The sequence below is a fragment of the Canis lupus genome, chromosome 3 (assembly GCF_011100685.1).
Source record: "Canis lupus familiaris isolate Mischka breed German Shepherd chromosome 3, alternate assembly UU_Cfam_GSD_1.0, whole genome shotgun sequence".
In the NCBI taxonomy this organism is placed as follows: Eukaryota; Metazoa; Chordata; class Mammalia; order Carnivora; family Canidae; genus Canis; species Canis lupus.
In genome coordinates, this window is record NC_049224.1 from 10274490 (window position 1) to 10287346 (window position 12857).

Sequence of the window (12857 nt, forward strand, 5' to 3'; positions counted from 1 at the left end):
GCAGAATCAGGGGGAAGAGAGCCATACCTATTGATCATGACTCAGGATGTCTGTATTGTAGATACCCAGAGTATTTGGAGGTCCTGCGCTGAGAAAACAAAACTATGATTCCATCACTGTGATTTAAGTATAATTGATAAGAATCTATTTTTTTTTAAGATTTTATTTATTTAATCACGAGAGACACACAGAGAGAGGCAGAGACATAGAGGGAGGAGCAGGCTTCCCTGCGGGAGCCCCATGTGGGACTCAATCCCAGGACCCCGGGATCACAACCTGAGCTGAAGGCAGACGCACAACCAAAAAGCTGTTTTTGATGGCAGTTGAGTACAGAAGAAATATATCCAAGCTCCAAAGTGTTTTTAAGATTGTGAAGAGTTCTCTTTCTATGAATGATCAGGAAGGCATGTCTGCCCCAGAGAGGTTTGCAGATCCTCATTCCTTTATGTCTATTATTACAAAATCACTTTCAATAATAAACAACATAAATATTAAGTTCAACTATTTAATAGTATATCACAGACCAGGGCTTGTGCTAAGTGCTCTTCATGCACTCTCACATTTGTTCTGACAATATGAGGTAGGTACTGTTACAGTTTTTGTATTATGAGTGTTTACTTACATGTAATATTGACATGAATTGATGAGTGTAATTGGCCGTAAAACATAGATTCCCTGAACTCATTCAACAAATACTTATTGAGACCTTTAGTAAGTAATATATGGAAATAATAATTATAAGGACAAGGAAACCTGAAATACCTTTATCTCAGCAGTCAGACGCTGTAACAGCCACAAAACTGTGCTCACAAAAGAAAGGCAGATGGTAATAAATGTTGGTAGATTTGCCTCATTTCCTTTGCTTCAGTCATTTCAGAAAACAATGAGAAGAACTCCGAATTGGCATAATAGCATAAAATGAATCAATTTAAAAATTTACAGATCAAATGATAGGATATGCAAATATTTATTAAAGTAATCTGGGTCGGGTGGTTGGAGGATTTGTGTGGGCGTTTAGGTAAAACAGTATTGGCCACAACTTATTAATAATCGAAGCTTGATGCTTGGTATATTTATACATTTTTATAATAATATATTAAAAATTAGAAAAAAGATCAATATGCAATTTAAAACTCTGATGAGTTCACAAGCAACCAAATAGTTGTTTCATTTTAATATTATAGTTGAGCAAGTGCATGAATTTCTCTTCCTCAACCAAAATGCAATTAACATCCATGAAATTATACAATTTTCTATTTGCCTTTGCCCACCTATAATAATTGTGGCTAACGGCCATCTAAATTATTCATTTTATATGGTGAACAAGTGATTATTCTTAAAACAGATCCTGTGCTCTTTTAAATTGCTTTTCTTCATTCTCCAGTTGGCCCAGACCATTACTGAGTTAAATGTTTCTTAATGAAGAATACTGCCTCACTGAACTTTGCTTTGTCTGCGAATCACAGGAATAATTTGAAATTCCGAAAGTCCAGAACTGCATCTCAAAATAAGATGGCAAATGCTAAAATTCTGTATCTCCACACTATGGTCTTTTTCTGAAATGTATTTTTTTTCTTTTTTCTTTAGAAACAATATACTGTCAGAGGAGTTTAAGATTTTGAAGTCTTAAATCTCTAAACCTGGATACAAATAGTCTGTGTGCTGATTATTCTAGGAAGTTGCTTTTATCAATGAAGACCTAAACAGAGTCTGTAATAAAATGAGTAGGAACATGCTGTAGGAGGGGAGAGGGTCAAAAGTGAGGCATTGACTACTGTTTCTGCTTTGAACCTGCTTTCCCTACTGGTGCTTCCTGTGGAGAAGAGAAGCTGCTGATCAAATTGCCTCCATCCAAGGCATTGATAGAGTTACACTTTTTAAAAGGTGAGCTCAAACTGTGCTGGAGCCATTGTGCTTTTTCCATTCCTCTTTATTTTCCACTTCCTTTGTGTGCCATCCACTTCCATGTGGTGTGGTCAATGCTGAAGTTGGCTGTACGTATCTAATGATGTCACTTGCCCTTTCGCTTTGATTCTTATTAGGAGGCAGATAGAGAAGATAAAGCCAGTAGTTAAGAAATAGGGGAAGTAAAGATTTCCTTTACACTGTGAGGTATAGCACAGCCTTTACCAGACCCTATGTCACAGTGTGGGTTTGGCTTGCATGCTAATAATCTGGAATTTTCCTTTGGATACCATTTCTTTCATATATTCCCTCCGGGGTGTGTGTGTGTATTCATGCTTGTTCAAGTAAGGGCCATGAGAGGCATCTAGTGAAATCTTCCTGGTGGGTAGAGTGGGTTAAAATTACATAAAGCTACTACCAGAAAAACATAATTATCCACTCTATACGTGCACACTTAGCAGCAGCATTATTTGAACAGTGTATATATATATTTTTTGTTTAATGGGCTAAAGACTTGGTTTATTTTATGAAATTCTTTTGGTGAGCAAATAAGTAATCTTAAATTTGTGGGCCTCAGTGGCTTTGTAAACAAGTGGTGCAAACATACTGAATTGGAACTTGAAAGTCACAAAATCCAGAAACATTTACCTTTATTTTACCCATGTTTGCTTGAGCTTCTGGTTGACACAGCACATCTCTAAGATATGGAAATCCCTTATCCTGCTTTACTTCCTTCAGGTGCTAGGAATTGATTTTGCAGTCAGCAGGAGCATCGTGCCCAGCTGTGTCCTTTTTCGTTTTTGCCTTTCCTCTGACTTTACCTTCTAGTTAGTCAGAAAGCAATCACAAAACCCCAACAGTGTCGAAATTGTAGTATTCTAAATGTCTCAGCTAGGCATCTCCGAACTTCCCAAACCTCCTGACTTTTCTTGTGATCAAGGACCCATGTAAGCCTAATCAAGTGCCTTCATACAGAGACACTCATTTAGCTAAATTATTATGTGTTGTAATAAAAAAGTAATCATTTTAATGTAAAACTTTTCACTATGGTGATAAAATAAATATTCATGCAATATTTAAATATGAAATAGCAAAATTAAACACAGACACATTTTATTATAACTGATGAATGTAATAAATTAGCATTCTGTGAGTATGCGATTTTTAAATTAGAGTTTTTTTTCCCCCCTCTACTTTGGTTATACAGGAAAAAATTTAAACTTTCTTTCAAGTCATAAGTATGAAAACATAATCAAATGTAAAGTTTGGCTTCTATACTTATATCTCTTTTATCCACATTTGTTCCCACTTATTGTAAACCAGAGCAAATGCCCAGGAAAATGGACCTGAAATAAACTTTATTAACTCATTTGGATAATAGTACTGAAAAGTCTATGGTGGCCAAATAGACTGGGCTGTTTAGGGTATCTCGTAGATTTGTATGGGGTGGGATATATTTTAGGAATGGAGATACAAGAAGTTCCATAAATCAGATTTCATGCCTCTCAGAGATACTGAGGCCATGGATAAGTAAAATATTCTGGTGGAAAGTATTAAACACAGGGCCAAGGGAGCCACAGTTGGTAATTTCATCGCCTCCAAATATAATATCAAGTAAGGCTTCATCTCTAAACCTACTATGCTTGCTGGGTAGGAATTCATGCTATCTATTTACATATCTTTTGATTTAAAAAATTAAAAAAAAACAGAAGTCTGAGCTTGATAATTGTGATATACCCAACTTTGTAAATGTTGGCATTTTTTTTTTTTTGTCAGACTTTTACATAGGCCAAACCTACCCAGGCAAAATTAAGCTTATCTTTCTGAGGAATTCCATCTGGAAATGATATGTAGACACTGGAGTGTTTTTATAAATTATTTATTTATTAATTTTCCACTTAAAAATCCTTTAAAGCTCTTCTACAGTCCATCAATTAAATACTGACTTCTCAGCAGGCCACTTCCTTTCTTCCACAATGTAGATCCAACTTCACTTACCTTCTTATATATATATATATTTTTTTTCCCCATGCTGGTTATTACCTTTCTTCATACTATTTCCATATATTCCACACTTCCATTTTTGTTTCACTGCTCATCTTGAACACTGAGAAAGTTTTTTTTTTCTCTCTCTCTCTCATCCCATAATTGGATTTGTACTTTACTTTTCCTGAAGCACCCAGGGACATTTAGCTTCTCCATTGATGCTTAAGGCAGTTCCTTCTGTGATTATACAGTTGCTTGGGTATTTCATAAACAAAAGTATTCAAACCAAAGGGAACCTTTTAGCCTCAGAACATGCCTAACTTTGTTTAGAATATCAGGGTGTTTTCAGTGTTAGGTATAGTGGGGAGTAAGAGGACCGATGTGTACTGAGTACATACGCAAGGCTGGGCACTTGGTTTTATTACTGGGACAACTTCAAGTTGCTTTTGATCCTGCCAATGCTCCATCATGTTAATTAAAATAACTGGCATATTTACGCTGTAAGAACTGATGTATTTGCCAGGAACTTGGAGTCAGAGAAAGGATCCTTGATATATGCACCCCGTATCCATTCATTTACATACCACCATGCCCAGGGAATAGCTGAGAAACCTCTTGCAATGGTGCACTTACAGTGTTAAACAAAAGGAAAACTGTTGGCTGTAATTTAAAAAAAAAAAAAAACAAAAAAACTAAAATGGGTTCTTCTTGGTTATTTTTCTAACAGTACTGAAAATATTTTATACCTATTTTGCTTATGCAAGGGGTATTATCTCAGAGAATTATCAATTATTTTATGCCATAAATGATGCTAGCTCCAACTGTTTCCATTCCATCAAACCATTTGCTTCTAACGTGCTTCCATTTACTCCATGCATGGAGTCCAGAATTATTTTTATAAAATACATATTGATCATGCTACTTCTCTGCTCAAATCCCCCTCATGGCTTTAAGAATCGATTATGTATGACTTTTAGAATCGATTCCATATTCTTACCGAGGTATTAAAGAATCCATATAAGTTGATTCTAATCTCTCTCTCAGTTATTATCTTCTAAAATACTACTCTATTGGACAAATTCTTCACCTTATGAAAACTATTTGAAACTGTATCAATCAGAATATAAAACAAGAGATAGAAAGCTCTGTAGGTACTTTAACAAGAAAGAAATTCAATACAGGAAATTAAGTGACTAAAAAACTGGTGGAAATGCTGAAGACGAAAACTGGATTCTCACTCAGGGTCCAAGAACAATTCCCACAGCAATGAAGAATTGATTCACTAGGGTGGCCACTTCCTCTGAAGCCAACACTGGAGCTAATGTCAATCAGAAAGCCCCTACCAGAGCTGACACCTCACTATCAGAATACTTTGGAAAATAGGCTTAGAACAGAGCTGTATAAAAACTACCACCAAAATTGGACTGAAATTGGTCTCCAATTCATTTCCTCCTTTCAGTTATCATTTTTATCATTGTTTTGAGGAAAATCAACTTCCAGCTTTGGGAGAGAACAAGAGTCTCCGGTGGTTGTCCTTCTAGACACCTTTATGTTTTATTTTAAAGCGAGTTTCTTTTCTGATATATCAGCATTTGAGTGAGGTCCTCAGATGTTTATCATACAATCTCTTTTAGAAGGAGAGAAAGTGTTCTTTTGTAGGTAAATAATTTAAAAACCAGAGAAAGATAATTTAAGAGAGTGGAAGACAGAAACAATTCAAAGATCTGAAAATCTTAATTTATGTTGATAGATTTTATTTCAGTTTCCTAATGATTGAGCATCATAAGAAAGATTATTTTGTGGTCTGGCCACTTTATACATGCTATCTATTAATCTTTCAACCACTTTTCATCTACCATCTTGGTAGGCATCCTTAATTTAACAGAAGAAGAAAATTAATCTCAGGGGAATAGATTTTTCCCATGCTTAAAAAGAAAATGTTAACATTAAAAGGTAATTAGGATTGCTAACAATCCTCTTTCTTATGTAAAATGACAGTCATTTTTTACGTTCAAAATTTATGCAGTAGAAAACATTAAAAACATTATTTTGTTATTGACTTTGCATTGTTTAAAACTGTGGAAGGAAGGTAAACAAATAAACATCTTTCAGTTAAACTCAATAAAAAGGTAAATTATTGTGAAAGAACAATTTACATTACTTAAATGGTGTAGAGAGGATTATTTGGCAACAACTCAAGCTACTCACAGGGGTAAAGCAATAGTATTTCATGGTGTGGACAATTATTGGTACAATGTGTACTTTTTTCTCTTTAATAATGGCATGTTCCCTTTTGTCACAACTGCACAAGACAGAATAATTAAAGTACATTAGCTACACTGTGGAAGGGACATTTGGTTTTAATTAACATTGGACCATAAGAAAGGCAATTTGCTTTATATTACCATTCATTCTTTGATGCACACATACACACATATACACAGAATCTGTGCACTGAAAGGCAACTACGTGAAATGCTACGAAGCTTCTCAATCTGGAGTTACACTAAAGCCTAACTAAAATGTAGAAAATGTTTTATGTATTAGAAATCCTTTCTTCTCTTTGATATTTTAGACAGTTGTGTGGCATCCTAATGTAACATGACTTAAAACGAGAAGTCAGTTTTGTAGTGATTATTCCAGAAGCGGAATAGACAATCAACAAAGCCACCTGCCATTCATATGGCAGGAACAGAAAGCTAGAACTCACTAGAGAGTAAAATTGCAATGCATATTCATTTTAAGTTAGAACTTTAAGAAATGAGACTGACACCTCTGATTTGTCTAATTCAATTTAGTGAGAAAGTTTAACTTGTAGTTGGGTAGAGTGTCAATGAAACCTATTTCCTATAGGTTTAGAATGCAGGAATGCATATAGATTCCCTGCATGATAAAATGTAACCCTATTCCCCCACCAGAAGGATTGACCATGTATCAGTTAGCTTTTGCTGTATAACAAACCACTTCAAACATTAAAGATTTAAAATGTTGAACAGTTATTTAATTCATGAATTCTGTGATTTGGCAGTGGGTTGGCCTTATTTGGGTAATTCTTGTTTCAGGGTCTCAGTTTTATGTCTGAGCTCAACAGTATGGTCAGCTTGGAAGTGTTAATGTGGAATGACTGCAGCTGGAAGAATGTCTCCTCTCCCCATGGTCTCTCACGCTTCAGTAGGCCAGCTGAAACTTGGTTACATGACAACTGGGCAGGATTCCAAGAGAGTAGAAGTGACTCTGGATTCCTGAGCTCTGGAGAATTGGCATGATGTCACTTATGCTACATTATATTGGCTAACCAAGTCCTTCAGCCAGCCCATATTCAAGACCTGGAAAGCAAAATTCCACTTTTAAATGGAAAGAGATTCTAAGCTACATTGAAAGGATGTGAACATAAGGAGGACTGAAAAGTTGTGGCCAGTTTTTCAATCTACTGTACCACATAGGGAAATATATTTTATTGGTGACAGAGTTCTCTTGATAATGAATTGCATGATAATGAAACCTACAAACAAAAGTAGGCTTCACAGGAGGGATGGAGATATATCTATCTATCGATCGATCGATAGATAGATATAGTTCTTTCAGTCTTCCCATAATTTTTTTAATGTCACCTCTGGTTCAGCATAAATAATCTTCTGTGACTCCTAAGTGAGATTCATTCCAAGTACCTCAGACTGCTCTCCAGCAGTTCTACACTTACACCAGTTTAACTTATTTTAACATCCAAATCTTCAACATTTCTAAATATGTCCTTTCTGGCCCCCAAAAATTGATACCCAGAGAATCTCTTAAAAAACTCAGATTATTTTGTTTTCATGTAGTTTCTTACATCTGTATCACTATTCTCAAATTTACTTCACACTTTTAGGTGTGTTCTCTACAGCCTAGGTCTTCCTTGCATAAGACTCATTGCCTTGAAAATGTGTTTTTACACATAATTTTTACCTTCATTTGAGTTCATTTAAAAATTGTATCTCATATGTTTTAAGTATTTGTTGATAGGAATGCTTTTGTTATCTATTTCCATTATAATACCTTGTAGGTAAGGATAATTTTGTCTCCTTTGTAGAATTTACTCAATCTACACTTCTAGGTATTAATTATTATTAGTGCTAAATTATAATCTGTCATCTCTCTATACACACATATACATATGCAGATATATATGCATACACAGATATATCTATGCATGTGTGTATAAATGAGTATAGATAGATGGATACATAAATAGATAAGTGATAAAATAGTTATTGACACTTAAATTACTCATTTGAATGTCAGATGTAATAGCAACATATTAAAATTTCAATATATACATGGACACAGATAAGACATTTTCTTTTTTTCACACTTTGATATGTTCCTGATTAATAATAATCATCTACACGTATGTGTATAATAGTGCCCATAGAGATATTTTAAACATTATTATTTTTTAATAATAAATTTATTCTTTATTGGTGTTCAATTTACCAATATACAGAATAACACCCAGTGCTCATCCCGTCAAGTGCCTCCCTCAGTGCCTGTCACCCATTCACCCCACCCCCCGCCCTCCTCCCCTTCCATCACCCCTAGTTCGTTTCCCAGAGTTAAGAGTCTTTATGTTCTGTCTCCCTTTCTGATATTTCCCACACATTTCTTCTCCCTTCCCTTATATTCCCTTTCACTATTATTTATATTTCCAAATGAATGAGAACATACAATGTTTGTCCTTCTCCAATTGACTTACTTCAATTAAACATTATTTTTAACTCTTAATTGTAGAGGACGATGTGATGATTACCAGAGGGGAGGGCTGTGGGGGATGGGTGAAATAGGTGATGAGGTTTAAGGAATGTGCTTGTTGAGATGAGCACTGCATGATGTATGGAAGTGTTGAATCACTATATTGTATACATGAAACTAATATAACACTGTATGTTAACTTTCTGGAATTAAAATAAAAACTTAAGTAAAAGGTTATTTTTGACAAGAATGAAAATAAACTGTACAGTCTGAATAAGGAATTAATAAAGCACAAAGAAATATGAAACAAAAGAAGTAAGACTCATGAACATCAGTGTGCTGCTTTAAGGTTTTTTATTTATTTATTTTTTTGATCCTCAGTACCTAAATGAAAATGAGAATTAAAGTCATATCCTCTTAGGTTTTTCTAGAAAAATGTCTTTGGATAATTCTGCATCTATATAACAATAGTATATAAGTATTATAATAGTCATGGTTTTATTATACTTGAAGGCAATAGGAGCCAAAATTCTAAGTTCCTTCAGATATCAGAGATATTCACTTAAGATTGGAGAGGTACCCCATTTTTATTTTGATGACTTGTAGTTGGATGTCTCTCATCACACTTGAGCTGTAACCTTTGCCACCTTGAGATATACTAATAGACTCATTAGGAGCTGAAACTCTTGTGTCCCGTGATCCTGGGGTTAAATCTCTGTTCTGCTATTGAAATATTTTTAGTAATAAGTTACTTAAAAGCCCCTTAGTGCCCAATTTTCTCATCTGTGAAATATGGGTAAGAATCACACCTGTCTTTTGGGTTATCATTAAATGAAAAAAATATATGCATTATAAAACTGGTGAGGCGCTCGTATTCAGTTCAAGATGATGATACAAATATCAGATGAAGTCCTTTAACTTTCCTAATGACCAGTATGTTTGTTATTCTTAGATTTTCTTTGCTTGTTAAAAATGGGAATTAAAAATAAATACTTCATGGTATTATACATATACATGAATAAAGTAATATGCATACATGCACTTAGAATGATTTCTAGTAAATGACATTCAATAAAAGTTAGCTTTCTTTTCAAAAAATCTTGAGACCAAATTGTAGTGATAGACTGTGTTAGCAGGATGCATGTTGATGACTCTGAAAATCCAGATGACTGTGAAAAGTCTGTGGCATGCGCTGTAAATATCTGTTGTGACACAAGGATCATGAGAGTCACAACATGGTATAATTGGCCCAAACCATACATATGAATAATAACACTAATAGGTATGCATTCTAGCATTTAAAAAATGAAATCAAAGTCTACAAAGCTTAACATGCCTAAAGGCATTCAATTAGGTGTTCCAGTTTGGTCTAATTAGGTCTTCTGATTCCAAAACTCGTTATATTTTTTCCTCACTACATTACTCTTTCATTCATCTCTCTCTCTCACACACACACACACACACACACACACACACACACCGCAACTAAAACTTTTTTGAAACAAGAGACTTAAAAACAAAACTTTTGGTTTAAATTAACTTCTTCTGACTACTGCTCTCTACCTCTTATCATTGATCTGCTTTCACCTATCAGCATATGACAAAATAAATAATCGGAATGGTTTTAAAATAAACATATTTCAAGGAGGCCTTAGGCACTTATAAATTAAAACGTCCATCATGATATTTACAAACTCAAATAAATTGGAAACTACTATCACCTCCAAATTATAGCCCATTTGCAAAGCAAAGAATCTATGAGATTTTATGGGGCATTTCTACATACTCAAGTCATTATTTTAAATTACATTTTTTAAAATTTTATTTATTCATGAAAGACACACACAGAGAGAGGCAGAGACACAGGCAGGGGTAGAAGCAGGCTCCACACAGGGAGCCCCACGTGGGAATATGAAGGTGGCGCTAAACCGCTGAGTCACCCAGGCTGCCCCCCCCGCCCCTTTTAAATTACACTTTAACAATAAGTCCGGTAAGCACTCGAGTCCAAGCCTTATCTGAAAGATCATTGTTCTTCTTTTTACTAATTTTGCTTTAATTTTTTAAAAATTGATATTGGATTTTGCAGGAAATGTAATGCATATAAAAACATGTTTTGGGGGATCCCTGGGTGGCGCAGCGGTTTGGCGGATCCCGGAGACCCGGGATCGAATCCCACATCGGGCTCCTGGTGCATGGAGCCTGCTTATCCCTCTGCCTGTGTCTCTGCCTCTCTCTCTCTCTCTCTCTCTCTCTCTCTGTGACTATCATAAATAAATAAAAATTTTAAAAAAATGTTTTGTTGAAACCTCCAGCTCTTTTAGCCAGACCAGTCTTCCATGATCCAGTCTAACTCATGCACAGAGCAAAGATGCTCTGACCCTTCAACGGTGAATTCTCACATTACCATGTCCCCTTCTGCTTTTCCTGCTTCTCTCCAGCAACTTTTGGTTTCCAACCAGAGCCAAAGGGTTATAACCACCTATAACCAGTCCTCAGCAAGCTCCCTAGGCTCCATATTGCTATCACAGTCTGATTACAGCAGCAGTAAATCCCTTCCACTGTGGACTCCAATTATTGTCAACCCTAAGGTGGCCAACTTATAAATGTTAAACCATCCCAAACTGTAAATTGCACATCAAACTGCATATCAGGGAGTCCCAACCATGAAATACAAGTATCCAAAAAGAAGCTTAATGTCAAGCACTGGAAAGAGAGCTGAAAGGTGAGGACAGCCTTCATCATAATGGAAATCAATGGCTAACATCTGAGGAGAAGATGGGTTGCAGATTGCTAGGATTGCAAAATGTAGAGGCTGTGTTTCGAGCTCAAAATTACAGAGAGGTACAATATTTACCAATGCACAGTTCTGAACATGCCCCACTGTACGTTCCGACATTACAAGTATGAAGTAGATCATTTTCAAAGGGAGATGTGAATGGTCACACCACATCCCATTCAAGTGACAGAGAAAATGTTGATTGAACTGGAAGACAGATTCTGCAGTATAAACTTCATAGTGAGCGGATAACCAGCCCTTTATATGTCATGCTGTGTAAGTAGAAGCCCAGTTAATTAGACAACTTTCACAAAATGATGATATCTGACAAATTTTCACTCATTCATCTTTGAAGTGGAGACAGCTTCAGATGCAGGGTTTTTGCATGTGTTGCCATGAGCAAAACAGAAGCTACGTGCACTGTGCTGCTGAGCATCCTTGTAAAAAGAAAAGAGTGCCAGTGTTTATCTTTAGACAACAAAACAAAAACTTTGAGGGAGACTTGGTGAAACTAGAATATCAGATCTCAGTAGTACCTCCACCAAAGCTTTTCTAGAAGAGAAATAATAAAATGGTGCAATTCAATACCGATTAAAGAAGCTTATAGCATGATAACTATAGACTAATTCTTTTACTGATGAAAGATGTCAACAAGAAAGGTTCTGGTGTTTGTAGTTAATAAAGCTAAGTTAATGAGTCACCACACGTAACAGATTAGATGTTACATCTAATCCAAACCAAACTCTTCCAATTCCTAAACTGTTACGTGTTCAACCAATTTTCAGTAAATATTTAGCGTTCAACAGGAAAAATTTAGATACAAACCTTTAACCCAGATGGAGACTTTTAGCATCTGGAAGGTCAGTCTGGACTATGTGAAAATGAAAAGCTTGAATAACTATCAATATTGAAAACACAACAGCCATACTATTAAATATATTTGATTAAATTTTTGAAATAAATCCATATCTCTATTAACAGAATATGGCTTTATTAGGTAATATAACTGATAATATATATGTAGTTTATACTTATATGTTATACACATGCATATAATATATATGTATAGATATAGATGTATATTATTTATCCCTTAACTCTTAAATATTCTAGCTGCTTATACAGTATGTGAAGCCTACAGAAAATCTGAGTTTATAATAGAGAAGACTATCTAAAATGTTGAACTTTAAGCTTTAAGTAATATACATTTGACAATTGCAGGTTATGAGTTAATACAAACTTTTTAAACACATCTAATGCTTGCAATAAGGTTTATTGGTACTGCTTTCTAAATACTGCTTAACCTGTTTTCTCTTATACTTACTAAAATAGTAGAAATTATCAGTGTTCCATAGTTTTATGTCAAAAGAATAAAATTTTGAATATTTAAAACACATTTTTTCTCATGCCAAAATAGGTATTATTTAAGTGATTTTTTTAAGGAAAAGCAACCAGAAGGTAAT

The 12857-nt window shown here is 35.0% G+C and overlaps 1 pseudogene; it reads left to right on the top strand.

The window, feature by feature from the left end:
• The first annotated feature begins 9755 nt into the window (after positions 1-9755).
• On the top strand, positions 9756-12244 carry LOC100686761 (annotated as a pseudogene).
• Positions 12245-12857: the final 613 nt, after the last annotated feature.